A 12,090-nucleotide genomic window follows, 5' to 3' on the forward strand; every position below is an offset into this window, starting at 1 on the left:
CCATTGCTTATGTCTCATGGAGGCCGTTGGTTCTTGTCTCAGGTACCAGACTCCATCACACTTTTTGCACTGAGGTCTTTGTTTATGCCCAATGACTCTAGCCAATGGAATGCTTTTATTTTGAAGACTTAATTTGGTGAGGTTGAAGAATAAGACTGTATTTTCTTCAAGCACTGTTTTTAATGAATCTTTGTCCATCTGCTCCACTAGGTTAGCTGCAGATCCTTAAGCATCTTGGGCCAATCCTCTGACTTTTCGGTCACTGAGAACTTATCGAAGTAAGTCTAGTTTAAACTGTAGTCTCACAGCACATTCAAAATTCTTCTTTAACCATGGCAGGCAGGCCTTCCGACTTGAAAGATACTGAGCACAGGAGGCACATGTCCTGTCCTTCTGTTCCATTTCTGTATTCAAAGTGGAGGACTTAAAGATGAAGAGCCAGGATGGAGACACCAACTGTACATCCATGCTCTACAATGAGCTATGGCTGAGGCTGCCTTTCCTGTGGCAGATGTCTTGAGGCTGATTGCCCCATGGACGTGTGAATATGCTCTGGGGAGACCACATGAAGCCTCCCCACTGTGTGATTCCCTTTCTGGAAGGTCTAGCATTGGCTCAACCTCTTCCGGATTGCTCCACACCCTTTCCTCACCCCTAGAGTCTGCCCTGTTATTTGATGCCACCTCTTGTCTGGCACACCTTCAGACTGGGATGCCTGAAAGTCTACTTCCTTCTCAGCACCTGCCCCCAAAAGCCACTCAATTTACAGGAAATGCAAGTGGCCATTCCATGTCAAGAATAGAAACTCATGTTCCTCACCCCCGTATGTCCATTTCCGTTTCTTCTATGCAGATCAATGATGAGAAAAGCATCCATTTTACTCCCTCAGGATGCCACTTTTGCCTTTTGTGGTGTCTCTAATCTTGACATTCTTTTCATGCTGGGCATCTTTGTTATGAGGTATTGTCTGGCATATTACAGGATTCTTAGCTCTCTACCCACTAGAGGAAAATGACGGTGATCAAAAGACATTTTCATGTTCTCCCAAGATCTGGCAATAGGGTGACTAACTTTCATACGTTAGGGATGGAAAGTCCCGTGCCATGATAGAAATGTAGAAGACCACTTTCCTAAGTCTATCCACGCTGACCAAGCCTGTGAACACGATACTTTACGTGGCCAAAAAAAGCTTTACAGAGATGATTATTTCAATGGGAATTTCATCCTGGATAGTTTAGGTGAACTTGTTTTAATCACAAGGCTCCTTCTAAGGGGGAGGCAGGGAGGACAGAGTCAGAGAAACTGCAGAGGTGGGAGTGATGCAGTTTCTGGCATAAAGGTAGGAGTGGAGCCAGGAGGCAAAGAAGGCAGGAAGCCTCTAGAAGTCAGAAAAGCCCAGGAATTGATTGTCCCCTGGAGCCAGTAGAAGGAACGTAATCCTGTCAGCACCTTGGTTTTAGTTTAATGAGACTTGTGACCTCCGGCACAGTAACAGTGAGCATGCATTGCCTTAAGCCACAAAGGTTGTCCTAATTTCTGATGGTGGTGGTTGGAAACTGAGGCACCCAGGAAACTCCTCATCCAGACCCAAACCAGAATTGTTTATCCTGGGCATCTGGGAGGGAATTTCTCTGGTCAAGAAATAGCATCCTGATTTTCAGGAGTGCTTTACCTGAGCCTTGCTCAGTCGGCCATGAGAAAGGCTCCATCCCTCTCTCTTCTAGGATGAGGAAGAAATTGTCTCTCTCTCACTGCGGGGGGTGGGGTGGGGTGGGGGATCACAAGGACAGTTACTCAATGGCCTCCTTTTCCTGTCTCTGCTAACTCAGTTCTTGGGCAATTTTGAGTGGGATTAAACTTGTGTGATATCAGTTCTATGGCTGCATCTGATGCCGTAAATTCAGCCTCCTTCAGGTTCCAGCTGAAAGGATTATTTTGTCATCCTCAGCTCTGGCTTTTCTTTTTTGTTTTTTGTTTTTGTTTTTTGAGACAGGGTTTCTCTGTGTAGCCCTGGCTGTCCTGGAACTCACTTTATAGACCAGGCTGGCCTTGAACTCAGAAATCCACCTGCCTCTGCCTCTCGAGTGCTGGGATTAAAGGTGTGCGCCACCACCGCCCGGCAGCTCTGGTTTTTCTAAGGCAAGGGCAGGTCTTATTCAGTCTCAGTTAATTCACAGCCGCTCAGAAACAACTGTGGGTAAAGCCTTCCATAGTTTGCAAAGGTAACTGGAGTCTCTGGGTCTCCATAACTAAGATGATCTGGTTTGGAACTTGACATCCTCCTGCCTCAAAGTTTTGAGTGCTGGGATTGTAGGTGCACGCCCTCAGGCCTGCAGAAGATGTGGCTTTAGTTAAAATACCCCTGATTCCCACCCATGATGGATTGCTATTGCTAACTAGTGATTTAAGTAGAGTTCACAACTGCCCAGCTAAAACCTTCCTAGCCTTGGCTGTGGATGAGTGATTAAGATCTGGTCCTAAGGACATTAGTGACTTCTAGGTCATGTCCATAGAAGGAAATGACTTATGCTTCCTCCCTCTTTTCCCTTGGGGAGAAATGCAAATAAAGTGCTGGTGAGTTAGCTTTCCTGAGCACCTGAGGATGGGAGAGCCACAGGATAGATAAACCTGTATCCTTGGATGACCTAATAGAGGGGAGCTGGCTCTCCACCCTTCCTGGCATACCAATGACATCATCCACATCCTTAAACAGAACCCCTGTTCATTATTTTCTTTATGTTCTGTATGATAGGTTTCCTATCCCAGTTAGCTTTAACCATCAACTTGACATAGCCCAGAGTCAGTGGAGAAGTGAATCTCTGTTGTGAGATTGTCTAGATCAGATCAGCCTGTGAGCATAACTGTGGGAGATTGTTCAATGGTGTAAGAGGGCCCACTGTGGGCAGCACCATCCCTACGCTGGTGGATCTGGGCTGCATGAGAAAGGTGAGCGTGGGACCATAAGTGGGTGAGTGACTGCATGAACAAGCCAACAAGCAGCCTTCCTCCATAGTCTGTTTTAAGTTTCTGTCATGATCTCCCCAATAATAAACTGTAACTTATAAGAAGAAATAAGCCCTTTCCTAAGTTGTCCATGGTCATGGCGGTTGTCACCGTAGTGGAATGAAACCAGAATAGTTCTTTAAAACTGTGTGATGTTGATGTTTTTGATAATACCCTCTACTTAGTTGTTGTTAAAACATAAGAACAAGGCATGTGGGGTTGGGGGGGGGAGGGATAATGGCACGGCACATCCAATGTTATCATTATTATGCCATCCATGGTCCTCTGATAATTCTGTTCCTTGTAGCAGCAGACAGTGGCATCTCTCATTCTTCAAGACCTGGCTTGGCCAGTACCTCCTTCACGCTGTCTTCACATATGCCCATCTCCTGGAGTGCCCTTTCTGAAGTTGCATGCAGTCTCTCAGTGCCACATGGTTCCTCTGGATCCAGAAGGAGAAGAAACTGAGAGGCACAGCTGGAAAATGGACCACATGTGCACTGGAGATGTTCTTTCGAAGCTCTGCGGTGGCATGGGTCTGTGGTGAGTTGCTACAGTCTGGATCCCAGGCTACTGCTTTTGAAATATCTATGTTTGGTTAGCAGGTAAAGTTGTACATTTTTATAGAAAGCATGAACTTATGAGTTCATGTATGTGTATATAGTAGCCTGGCTAAATTAATTAACATTATTATCTCTTTCTGTGTGTGTTATATGTGTGATAAGAACCTCTAAAACCTCTTCAGGTAGCAGTTTTCAAGTATATAGTGTATTGTTTTAACTATAGTCACCATGACTAAAATATGTTTTTTTTTTCAACTGAAAAAGAATAATTTAATTTAAGAGAATGAGGAGAAAAGTCATACTCGAGGCCATAATATCTATCTATCTATCTATCTATCTATCTATCTATCTATCTATCTATCTCATACATGTACATATACATGCATACACACACAGACACACACACATATATGTATATATACATATATATACACATATATATGACAAAAGATTTGTATATAGAATAAAGAACTCTCCAAACTCAATGACCAAACTACTGAATGAGAGGACAGGCTATTTCATCAAAGAGGTATATGGATAGCAGAGAAATCCATAAAAAGGGATGTTTAACATCACTAATCATTTGGGGATTTCAAAATACCATCAAATGCTCATTTTAGAGCCCTTCAAATGAACACACGTGAACCTCTGCAAACATTATCTGGGACTGGGAGCATTTGGGACTTTGATCTACTGCTGTGAGTGCAAAGGGCACAACCCTTCAGAAGTTAAATGTATTTAACTTAATAAATTAATAAATTAACTTAATAAATTAACTTAATAATTTAATAAATTAATTTAACTTAATAAATGTATTTATTGTGACCCAGGATCTCCTCTCCTGGATGTTTACTCAAGTGAAATGGACACTTATGTGTCCATTTCAAAAACCTGTGTGTGAATGTTTATAGCGGCTTTATTCATAATCACTCCAAACTGGAAACAAACCAAATGTCTTTCACCTGGGTAAACAAAATTTGATACATTTACATAGCCTGGTAATCCTACACTCAGCAATAAAAAGGCTAGGTTACTGACAGATGGAGCGACATCACAAAGTCTTCCACGCATCATCTCAGTGACAGCAGGCAAATGCCACACTGTAAGGTTTTATTTTATGCGGCGAATGGCAGAATAATCTTGCAAAAGTGAGATGAAGACACACAATCGATCAGTGGGTGCCAGGAGCTGGGGCTCGGGAGAAAGTTGAACTGCAAAAGAACAGAACGGTTTGATCAGGGCGATGGAGCTGTTCTGCTGTCTGAATTCTATTTATTCCATTGGCATGGTGGTTACAGAACACCATGCCTGTGTGAACTTGAACAACTCTGCACTGGAAAGATTAATATCTGTTACGTGACCTGTATCTTATTGTCAAATGGAAAAAACGAATAATGTGTAAGCTTACAAAAGTTATTCATTTTAATTTTATGTACCTGTGTTTTGCTTGTGTTTATGTGTGTGCATCACACATATACTTGGTACCCATAGAGGCTTTGGGTCCTCAGGGATTGGTGTTATATAGAGATGCTTGCGAATCACTATATAAGTGCTGGAATCAAACCTGGGCTCTCTGGAAGAATACCCAGTGCTCTTAAGTGCTGAGTGATCTTTCCAGTCCCCAGAGTAAGATTTTAATGAATCTCTTTTGCTTTAGTGTTATATAGTATGCACATGGTATCAACTATGATTATGCACCAAGAATATCTCCTTTCTCCATGTCATCCAAAATGAGTCCTAACTTTCAGAGCCTAAGACTACTGAAAACTTGATGTTTATGATATACGCAAGGAGCAAATCATTTTCTTTTCACAGCAGTAAAAATAGCTTACACTTAGATACTTTAACTAAAATTTTGTTCATCTTAAACAAAACAGTGTGTTATGTTTTTATAATCAGTTAGTACTAACTAAACAACCAATATTCCTTTCTGTTTGTTGGTTTTCTGAAACAGGGTGTCTCTATTCTGCATCCTTGGCTGTCTTGGGATTCACTACGTAGACTAAGCTGGCCTTAAGGTCAGCAGCCAGCATAACCCAATGTTCTTGAGCATCTTTTTATTCTTGCATGGAGAATCCAAACTGTAAGAGGTTAAAGGCATTGCCAAGGCTTTACCGTGAGTGCTTTGATAAGGACATGCCAGCTGTAGCCCCTGGGAGCATGCTCAGTCTACAAAATCACACTGAAAAAGAAACCTAGCTGGAGACATTTGACGTGTTCTGTAACTGCAAGACTCGAAAGCAACCACTACTACCGTGCTTTTAAACGTTTTTATTATACAGCTGGCACATATTTATTCTACAGAAGTTAGAAAATATGGATAACTTGATTTAAGAAGTTGCCTCTACCTAGCCAGGTGTGGTGGCACACACCTTTAATCCCAGCACTTAGAAGGCAGAGGCAGGCAGATTTCTGAGAGTTCATAGGCCAGTCTGGTCTACAAAGAGAGTTCCCGGACAGTTAGGGCTAGAGAAACCCTGTCTTGAAAAACCAAAAATAAAAAAAAAGAAATAAAAAAGAAAGAAAAATGCACATAAAGTATATTTTATTTTAAATGCAGAAGGAAAATCCCTTCCTTTCTCCCGCCCTCCCCTCCCTCCTTCCCTCCTCCCGTTCCTTCTTCCCCCTCCCTTCCCTCTTCCCTCCCTTCCTTTCTTGCTTCATTATCACTGTGGGTGATTCTCTTCTGGCACTCAAATCACTACCAGGAAATTCTTTTTGAGGTGAAGTCCTCATCATCAGCATTTTCCTCCTCTTTCTGCACTACGGGCTCGCTTTGGGCTCTTCAGAGTCGAGTAGTCTTCCCGCTCCTCAGTGAGAAGAAGTCAGGGCATCTTGGAGCCTTCAAGCTTTCTGATACTTTCATGGCAGTGAAGGAGGACCCTGGCAGATGTCCAGAGTAGAGGCACCATGGAAAACATACTCTGTCTTTAAGGAAGACAAAAACTGAGCTCTTATCTCATATGGTGCACACAGTCGGGAGATGAAATAATGATTTGGGGAAGATATGCACCACCATTTGTAGGTCACTCATCATGACAATCCTATGTGCAACCCCCGTCCTTAGGAGAATATGGTGGATTCATAGGTTAAAAGACTTGTGTAAGGAACACACTGAGTAGGTTCTGTGGGCTGAATTTGAGCTCAGTCCTACTCAAGAGCCCACTTCCCTAATGGGGACTCTGAAGGGGCAAGATTCTTAACTTCTTTGAGGAAAACTTATGGGGGGGGGTGTATATTAGTTAGCCTGACTCCATGTGACAAAGCACCAGACACAAACAATCTGATTGAAAAAAATATATCTGGGCTCATGGCTTTAAAAGGCTCAGTCCATAGACACTGGGCTTCATGTCTCTGGTGAGGTAGAGTATCAACGTGGTGGGGAAATTTGGTAAGCAGACAGGAAGCATACTAAAAGATGGTGAGGGTAGTTATAACCTTCCATGGCTAGCCTCCCCTGACCTACTTTCTCTATCTAGGTTGCACCTCTTAAAGTTTCCATACCTTCCAAAATAGTGTGGGAGTCGAGAACCAAGAGTCCAAACATATAATCCTATGAGAAACATTTTACATTCAAATTGTCACAGGATGGTCAGAAGTTATTTTTAAAACACAAAAAGGGAGATTACCTGTCTAGATTCTCACCAAGTAGAATTAGCCAGGTGCCATATTTATTTTCAGGACTTTCTTTTAAAAAAAGAAAAAGAGAAAAACCATTTGTGGAGCAAGTTTTGCCATTAGTAACAAACAGATAAGAAGTAAACCCCCTACCTTCTTGGTGTTAATGCTGAAGTAGATGAGAAAGAGACAGAGCAAAGACCTAAACATTGAAGCAGAGTGACACTAAGTGGTGTCTTAGCTCCAGATCTCTCTTCCGCCCGTTTTTCAATGCAGGGGTAAGCTGGCTGACAAATGCTTGTGCCCATCCTTGGATCCTTCCTACAGTGGGTACTAGAAGGAGCCTGGATGGCAGGGAGAGGATGGTGGGGCATGTGAGGTTCATGTTGTATGTCTTACAGAGGTATATCAGATTTCATCAGAAACACCAGCATTGGCTGCAGGTACCATTTCTTTGTTGATTAAATTCCAGCTTTGTAGGGACTTTCTCTTTTCTTCTCAGTCTTCTAAATTTTAGTAAGATACAAACCCTTTCTTTTGCTCCCTAATCTTGAGGGGCAGTCATGGCTATGTTTTGGAGTCTTCACAGTCTTGGAAACTTGGTGGGTTTTGTTTGTTTGTTTGTTTGTTTGCATTGGAGGTTTATAAATAACCAGTTACCATTTATTTTTTTGTCTCCCAGTTCTGCCAAGATAGCTGGTGTGGATTCTCTTTTATTCCTCACCATACGTTTGCTGGTGAAGGTAAACTTGAGTCATGGTTTCGGAGATTGTAGCAGCCCCTGGGGCTTTTGGATGGCCTTCCATATGAGGCTTATTTCAGAGACAGTCTTTACAAGAGTCACATGTGTATTCTCACTCTTAGCTTATTGGTTTTATAAACTCAGTTTGTTCAATGTGCCTGGTCAGCCAGGTTCTTGGCAATAAGCTCAGGCAAAACCAGTTCACAGCAGAGAAGTATTGAAGGTAGTCCTAGCCACATCCCTGCTTTGATGCCGTGGACTTGATGCACATGCTCCGGGTACCCCTTTTCTCACTCTGTGGTCCAGGCTACGGAAAAAGCCAGTCATGGCTTGTGGATCCTCAGTGTGTATGAAAACCGGGACAAAGGGAAGCATGGACAGTCTTATCAGCAAGGGGGTAAGGCTATGACAGTGTGACATTCATGTCCCCTAAGGGAACAGTCTACCAGTTAGATTGGAATGCCTGGATTTTTTTTTTCTTAGCTGAACAATGACATAGACATTCAGCCAATATGGGCTCCATGAGAATTCTTTTCTCTAGATGACATAAAAACTAATCATGTACTTATCTATGTATCCTAAATATTCCTTTTGCACATGGGTTTGACCGTTCCCCTCTTTCATATTTAATGAACACCAGAAGCTGACTGCTAGTATCTTTATTTCTGAACTTAACTTGTAAGATGACGTCACTTGAAAGCAGATATAACTTAACATATATTGTTTTAACTGGGGTCATGACCTTGCTTCTGATACTTTGCATGGTAACTCGTGGTAACACTCAGGGATTGGCTTCAGACCAATAGTACGTCAGAGGGAAAGGCATGGGCAGGACTGTAGTTGAGCAGAACGCTCAGCAAAGTAGGAGCTAGTGTGCCTTGCACAGGGGCGACCTCCCAGTTGGCCAGAGAAGAGAATTTATGTGGGACCTGTGGTGGATGACTGATGTGGGTCAGTTTCAGATTGTGGAAAGCTTGGGATTCCAGGCTAAGGAGTTCCTACCTTATATAGGCATCAGGGAGCTATTGTAGGCTTCTGTGTGCGGCTTGGGGAGTTAGAATTGAATCTCAGCCTCATGAGTCCAAGTTCAGAGCTCTGCAATACAAACCTTGTTATTCTCTCTCTCTTCTTGTTTTCATAAAACTTTACTTTCAGTAATGATGCTGGTTGGAACGGTGCTTGAAAGGGGGTGAGTGGTTGGAGGGAAGATGGAGGGACTGAGGGAGCTTAAAGAAGCGGGAGAGAAAACACAAACATAGACCACAGAAGAGGAAAGTGAGCTATTGGTTATTATTTCCAATCCTGTGGATATGAAACTCTATCCCAATTGTGGGAAGCTGAGAACGGCCACAGCAAAATAAGAGAGAAGCAGTCGTCGCCTTAACAGTGATGCTCAAGATACTGGAAGAAAGAAGGTATAGGCTTACGTTATGGAAATATCTTTAACCTCAACCAAATTCCAAAGGCATTGTAAAAGAGAGCGCTGGCGAGGCTGGCGAGGCTATGTAGGGTCTTCGCCATTAGAGACCCACAAAATTGTAAACCTTGGAAACTGCTGTGCTTTAAAAAAAAAAAAAGCTTCTGAACCCTTGTCATTTAAAATGCATTTTTTCCAGCATCATTTCAAATGAGTCAATGCAGTATTTCCCCCACACTGTGCACTTTCAGGCTCCAACTCAGTGTTTGCTTAAATCAGATTTAGACATGCTATGATTCTAAGCACCAGTATGTCCTAAACTCCCAAGTGACTCCAGCTAGCAGGAACGAAAAAAACATTTGATCAAAAGTGACCTAAAGTAACCTAGTGGGCTTCCCCACCTTGGCCTGTCTATCTTTTTCCTGCTGTGGCTCACACTTGCTTCTTAGTCACCAGTGTTCTTCTCTGAAGCCAGGCCCCTTAGACTTCACAGTCCCTTGCTCCTTGCTGTTTTCTGCCATGTATTGTTTTGTGTCAGGGGATGTGCCTAAGGTGCTAATGTGATACATGTTAGGGTCTCCACAGGGGTCCCGGTGCTCCGTCCTCTGTCTTTATTCAGAGTTCGAGGCCAGCCTGGTCTACAAAGTGAGTTCCAGGACAGCCAGGGCTATACAGAGAAACCCTGTCTCAAAAACAAACAAACAAACAAACAAACAAACAACAAAAACAAAACAACAAACAAAAACAACAACAACAACAAAAAGAATTCCCCTGCCGTGGGTATAGCTCTTTATCAAAGTCTAGGAGGACTTATTCCTTACATTAGGCACAAATAGCCACTGGTTATTTATTGGTCATTTTAAGGCCAAAGCTCTCACTGAGTTTGGTCTTGTGGTTTTGAAACAATACTTCTGTTGAGGTTCTTGCACCCTGAACCTTGGGAAGTGGGAAAAGGACATTATTTCACTTTAAGGTAAGAATCATTCCCAGCAACCAACAGGGACACATTTCAGTGGAGCCTCATTGTGAGATCGAGGAGCTTCTAGATCTCCAGGCCTGTCACGGAGGTCATTCTCCAGACTCTGGCTTCTGAGTTCTAATCCACCTGGCAAGCTGGAGTGCAGGCATCTCTTCAGTGTACCCTGAGACTCACTCTCTGCAGCCTCTGTTGAAGCTGGCAGCAGGCGGGCTGGGAGGATGCCCTGGAAAGGAGAGGCAAGCAACACTGCCAGACTCCCCAGTTTCCAAAGTGGAGAGAAGATCTGCTGCCCCAGAATGACCGCCTACCAGCCAGCCTGTAAGAGGGCTCCTCCTGGGAGGCATGCTTGCCTTGGACTGCTTGGGTGACTCTAGTGTGCCAGCTGCTGGTCTACCCCTCATACCTATTAACAATTCCTTTTAGGGAAACTGATCTCTTGGGTCGTAGAAACTAAAACCCTATTAAGTTACTCTGTATTTGCAGGGCTGAGGAGGGAAGCTGTTTTACAACCGCTGGAGAAACTTTGTTGGTGCCATTCATCTGGAATATTCTGTCCATCTCTACCTGATCACACCCTAGCAGCCATTTCTGGTTGCTTGACATGGTATGTTCTCTTCGAAGCCTTCGCCAATTTTCCCAACTTACCTCTCTTACACATTGTTCGTACTGGAAATTCCTCCAGGGTGGTGGCTGATGGAGCTTGGCATGCAAATAGTACATACCACCATAACATTTTGTGCAGAGTTGGCTGCCAAATTAAATTGAGGTTTCTGTGTCTGCATAGTAATGGGAATTTGTTAAATTTAGGTAAAAAATGTTTTGATATGGATAACTGCTGATTTATTTCTAATGAAAACTATCTGGTTTTCTGTAGTAACCATAAAATGACTCATTGCTCCTAACAAGTGACGATATTTTAACAGCTCTGAAAAGGAGCTGTTCAGCTCCTTCATCATCAGATCTTCTTAGTATTTGTCCTTTGCCTTAATTCAGGAGAAAAACGACATTCTTAAAGTGTGCCAGATGAGCTCTTTTCCACAAGAGAACATCGAATTTAAAGCAAAAGACAAGATATTTAAATATGAAATTCTTTTTTTTTTTTTTGGTTTACTTGAACTTAATGTGTGGGACAAAGCTGGTCATGGAAGGAGCTAAAATTGTGGAGATGGTGGGCAGTGAGTTGGATCTGCTACATGTATGTGCGTGTGCATGTTCATGTGCATAGTGTGTACACATGATCATGTAGAAGCCAGATAAGGATATTGGTGTCCTGTTCTACCATTCCTTCATCTTGTTCCATTGAGATAGGGTCTGTGACTGAACTTGGATCTAGACTGGGGACCAGCAAGACAGAGTCTGTCTGCATTTACCATGACAACAGGGTTGTAGGAGCATGCTAGGCTATGTCCAGCTTTTTATTAGTGGGTGACAAAGATTTGAACGCAGGTCTTTCATGCCTGCGTAGCTCATGTTCTTACGTACTGAGCCATCTCTGTAGCTCCCAGACTTGCTACTTCTTGATGTCTGGTTGTTTTCCCTAAATGGTGAGGAGTCTTATTTAGCCAAGGAACACAGTTTTCTCAAGGACCCCTCCATTAGCCCAGGATTTATTTTGCCAGGTAACAGTTCAAACATCTAGAATTTTTAATGCAGAAAAGCAGATCTTGTCGTTGATTTTGATGTTTCCTATATGAGTGTGGCCACCATCAAGAGTCCAATAATATTCTTTGCTTATAATATATGAAATATCCTGTTTAAAATGCATGGT

The 12,090-nt window shown here is 42.8% G+C and overlaps 1 long non-coding RNA gene across 1 annotated transcript; it reads left to right on the plus strand.

Annotated features, from left to right (window-relative positions):
• Positions 1-216: 216 nt before the first annotated feature.
• On the plus strand, positions 217-11,028 carry LOC110304026. Its single transcript, XR_002378998.1, has 3 exons — positions 217-278; positions 3,311-3,546; positions 10,806-11,028. It is a non-coding gene; the product is annotated as an uncharacterized LOC110304026 (long non-coding RNA).
• The last annotated feature ends 1,062 nt before the right edge of the window (positions 11,029-12,090 follow it).

This window comes from Mus caroli, chromosome 10 (genome assembly GCF_900094665.2).
Source record: "Mus caroli chromosome 10, CAROLI_EIJ_v1.1, whole genome shotgun sequence".
Classification (NCBI taxonomy): domain Eukaryota; kingdom Metazoa; phylum Chordata; class Mammalia; order Rodentia; family Muridae; genus Mus; species Mus caroli.